The sequence below is a fragment of the Montipora capricornis genome, chromosome 12, assembly GCF_036669925.1.
Source record: "Montipora capricornis isolate CH-2021 chromosome 12, ASM3666992v2, whole genome shotgun sequence".
Taxonomy (NCBI): Eukaryota; Metazoa; Cnidaria; class Anthozoa; order Scleractinia; family Acroporidae; genus Montipora; species Montipora capricornis.
The window spans coordinates 41,813,445-41,818,444 of NC_090894.1; the positions used below are offsets into that span (position 1 = coordinate 41,813,445).

Consider the following 5,000-nt stretch of genomic DNA (forward strand, 5'->3'; position numbering starts at 1 on the left):
ACCGCATGGAATTTAATTTAGATGAGTTTAAGGAGCAGCTTGGAAGTGACAGTATCCTTGAGAAGTTCAACGCTCTTGCAAAGAAGTTTTACAGCGAGAGGCATGAGCAATCTGATTCAGACGCTCCCTTTCAGAAGTTGCAGAGGGACAGTCCTCAGTCAGTCACGCTTGCCAGAAGTTGCTGCGGTAAGCGAATGTTAAGATGAGGAGTCTAGGCTCCCTTCGGCGGTTTTTGAGGAGACAGAGAGTTCTGGACCCGACGTTGCTGAAGTCATTAAAATAGTGAGCCTTTGACGTCATTTTTCCTCAATCCAGCTTTCTCAATATGTTAAAGTTGGTAATGGCGGACCAATAAATAGGAAAATTCCACTTAAAATAAACAGGTGTCTTTTTTAAATTAAGACTTTGATCGTTTAGTGTTTAGTTAACATAGTTTTGAAATCCAAAGAAATAAAAGAATTGATTTTTTAGTCACAGGGGCACTTTAATCATTTGCAAGAACGAACACTTGAAACACCAAATGGCTAAAAAACAACTCGCATATCAAACATCAACCCACATACGTAAATTAGTTAAGTTCGAACATGATGAATCTACAAAAACAGAACAATCTGACAAAAACCTTTTAAAGCCAAAAAATTTATTACACAAACAACATGGTAGAAAAAAGGCCTCTCATTTCAACAAGCAGCTCACCCCGTGTCAAAAACCGTACGCAACTAAATAAATTTCCTGAAATTTCCAACCAGTGTTTGGGATCAAACCCTTCACTGAAGAACCATTTCTTTCAATAATGAAGCAAAAAATGGACAACAAGCCTTCTTTTAAATAAATGAAAGGGATAGTTTCTAAAGAAACTGTGCTGCTGCGTCGGTGGGGAAGTAGTATACCAAAATTTGGTTTTATCAACGGAGTTGATAATGTAAATTGGCCACCGTATAGAGATTCTCAGTGAATCTCTGTACGGTGGCCAATTTACATTATCAACTCCGTTGATAAAACCAAATTTTTGTATACTTCTTTTAAATAGTTCTTGACTTACAAGAATTAATCAAATTTCAAATTGTTTTTTTTTACCTAAAGACACTTGTGCAGAGTTGAGTACAAATAAATAAAATTCTAAATAGCCAGAAAATTGAAAACACAGATCCACTCAAGTTGTTCGATTTCTTCTCTGATATCCAACGCGCAAAAGTTACCAGAGAATTTGCAGTTTGGTTTCACTGTTGTACACAATATGACAGTAAAATATTAACGAGAATTAGACGAAGAGGTAAATGCGACTAAATAATATCTTGTGTGCGTTGCTATGTTTATTTTAAGCTTCTTATGGCAATTTTTGACAGAGGATATGAAATTCTGCGTCAAGACTCATCAAGTCACTATCGACCGGATAAACACAAGCAAAACCAATTGAGTTATCCGGCGGATGGCGATTTATCCGGCGGATAGCGCTATCCATCGTTTGAACAACTGGGGCCAGGTGTGTATATTTTATGCAATTTGAACTATTCCAGTCCCAAGGGTCGGGAATTTGACCAAAAAATTGCAAGAAAATTCAAATACCTGCATAATCGCTTGGAGGTTTTGAAAATTCAACGAGTTGTTGAAAAAAGTAAGCATTTTGTTCCACCCATGTAATCGTGATCGTAAGAAAATATGTGAAAGGTGTTAAAATAAAAAGTGAACCCACCTATTATCTGTGAGCAAGAGAGTATGAAGTTAAGAGAGGTAATCCCTCATACTGGCTCTATTCCCAACGTAATACCTCTTAAGTTATTTTTAGATCTCCTGCGAGATCCGGTATTCCCACGAGGGTTAAAACGACGCGAATCATCGAGTGGGAATTCGCTCAGCTGTCAACATTGGTAAAAATGCGTACATATAAAATAATGGGAAAACCGGATCTCGCAGGAGATTTAAAAATAACTTAAGAGGGATTAAGATGGAAATAGGGCCAATACAAAGGATTACCTCTCTTACCTTCATACCATCTTGCTGTGAGTCTTTATTTAATTGCTGGCTGGTACACTACCTTTCGAAGCAAGAGCAATTTTTCACAGGCTTTCTGTCACAACAGCTGCATGTAACCCGTATTAACACGTACACGATGAAGTGGCAACGGTCAATTCTTACTTTTCTTTCCGTAGACAACAAGAGGACATGAAGCCAAGCAGGTAAGAATGCCATAAGAACTAAACATTAAGCTATTATTTAAACCTTTAAGCTTGATTTCCTAAAAAGTTCATCTTCGTTCGTAAGTTCTTCGTCGTGAGATGTTTAAAATGTGTTCTGGTGAACTGCTTGACAGGATGCTCGAAAATAACAGTCTTCAAGAACGCGAATGTTTAGATTTAAGGTGGCTCAAAACCGTTTCAACGCTTTCAAGCAACGCTCTTATTACAAGGATCGGAACTACAACGCTGTATCATGTAATAGCAATATTGCAAGATGCAGTCATGATTGTGACATAATATGTCACCGTGGCAACGGGAAAGCCCTGTAAAAATACCCTTTATTTTGATGAAACTTTCTGCAAAGTTTAAAAAATTCTGTCCAGCGGATTTAGAGCCACCTGGGTAAAAAATCACAGAATTAAGGTGGCTCTGAATCCGCTTGACAGAATTTTTTTTGAACTTTGCAGAAAGTTTCACTTTGCCCTTCTGATTACTTTTCAGAAATAAAAAATGGGAGTCGCCGAGTTCGTTTTTGAGGTATAAGCAACTAAGACAAAATGAAGGGTGTTTTTACAGGGCTTTCCCGTTGCCACGGTGACATATTATGTCATAATAATGACCGCATCTTGTTCAGCAATAATCCATGTTTCATTCGGTACCATAATATTGCTAATACATGATACAGCGTTGTAGAGCCGATCCTTAATAGCGTTGCTTGGAAGCGTTACAACTGTTTGAGCCACCTTAAAACATGTAATCAGATTTGCAGGAACGAAATGAAACCGCTGACTGTTAATTGTATACTCATGTAAGCCACAGCAAAGATATCACCGAAATGAAATTGTTGTTTAACGAATCCTTTATACAATTATAAAATTGAAGGCCAAAGGTATGCATGGGCATGGCAGTCTGGTGCATATAGAAGCAATTACAAACATTTATAAGATCGTAGGTCTAAAACTGGTCTCTTCATTGAACCTACCGATATATCGCTGCATGTGTATTAGGACATTTCAATGTTTTGATCAACGTCACTCTTAGGAAACCAAAGTACATCAATAGTGACAAGCCAAGCTTCTCAAAATATGTTAGCGCCTCAAACAATCGTATCTCTGGCAAAACACGGAGCCACGATGAATTATTTGAACAAAGGTAATTTTTTATCTACGTAAAAAAATGTTGTCTTGTTACTAGCATCCATCAGAACGACCTCAACTTTATGTCCATCTTCACTGACGGGAGCTTTCCACTTCTTCACCATTCCAAATGCATCAACATTACAGCAGTTGAGTTCTGGATGGAGCGCTACGTATTGTTTTGCTCTCTCGAACGCTTCGTTTCCGTATGGGGTAGGCCCTTCAATCAATTGGCAGTTCTCTGGTTCCTTACCAACCATCGACTCAATTGGATCATGACGATTCACCTGCATGATTTAAAATCCAACAACATATTTAGCATGCTTTTAAGTCGAACTTCTAAACGAAAAGTAGTCCTACTAGAAAATATAAATAACTGAAAATAGGTCTTATCAGAAATTAACGGCAGGCCGGTTGTCTCGGTAAATGAGACTAATACTGACCCGGAAAAAGTGATCAGCAGGAGGAACTCTGATAATGATAATACGCTTACACCGTCGCTGTTCAGCTCGGATGTATTCACTCGCTCGAATTGTTTGGGGTAAACGAACCCGGAAAACGTAGACCATCCAGAAAAAATAACATACCAATCAGGGAATAACAAGAAACATCGTCTTTCGTGTTATTTAAAACAATCGATAAGCTATCTGATAGGGTCTTCGTTTTCGAAAGGCGTGAAAAACGAAGACCAAAGAAATAAATTGCAGAAACAGAGACAAGCCAACACAGTGGCCAACGAATCATTTCCGGCGGATTAGCAAGCTTGTATCCAGCACGACAGGTAAACCCGCGCCTTGCGGCGTATGAGAGCGGTTGACACGATTGGTTTCGCTGCTCACCAATTACATCATATTTATCCACAAAGGCTGATGCCAATCCTCTATATTTCTCCCGCAAGCTCTCACAAGTCTCCAGTGTACTTAACTAGACTTAATTAGTAAAGTCTCAGCGGTCATTGGCTCTATTCCTACACCTGGGTTTTCTTCGACAATTCACGAGTCATCGCTGATAAATTTGCCATTACATAACATAAAAATGCGACACTTATTTTGAAATAAATCTGCTAATGCTGCATATCGATAAAATACTGGATTTAACTGCAACCGACCGGCCGGAGGCGACCGTCGAGGTCGTTCGTTGACATTCCTACGCGCAGAACTTTCAATTACGCTTATACTTACGTCAGAAGTTGTATTGCCCATTATGACACTACTAGAAATGAAGAAAGAGGCAGAGGACTTTCGAATCTTGCTATTTGTTTCAAGTACCAACTTAACAGCCTTCCTACACGCACCGTATCCGTGAATTGGAGTGTGACAATTATCATGGAATCATGGACATGCAAATTGACGTCATTCATCGTCAACGACACGGATATGGAAATTTTTATCGACCGGATCATAGTTAATAGATGTAGGCTTGATGTAGGCTGGTTATGAAACTCGACAAGTTTCTTTGTTTCATGTTTTTGTTTCCTTTTTTAGCCTAGGCCCTGCACAAAGTCCGACAAAAACACGCTTTTTTCGGCAGGATTAACAATCAAAAGCTTCGACTAATTTATTCGAAATTAACTTGCGAACCATAAGCAAAAGATTGTGCAGGGTCACGGTCGGTTCAACATCTAATTGCGACTGTATTGTTCCTGCTTTTGAAATTTCCAGGGTTTCATAACCAGTCCCTTGATTAA

The 5,000-nt window shown here is 38.8% G+C and overlaps 1 long non-coding RNA gene across 1 annotated transcript; it reads right to left on the minus strand.

The window, feature by feature from the left end:
- Positions 1-2,809: 2,809 nt before the first annotated feature.
- LOC138027868 (uncharacterized) lies at positions 2,810-4,647 on the minus strand. The gene is made up of 2 exons (XR_011127534.1): positions 4,495-4,647; positions 2,810-3,600 (listed from the first exon to the last, which is right to left on the minus strand). It is a non-coding gene; the product is annotated as an uncharacterized lncRNA (long non-coding RNA).
- Positions 4,648-5,000: the final 353 nt, after the last annotated feature.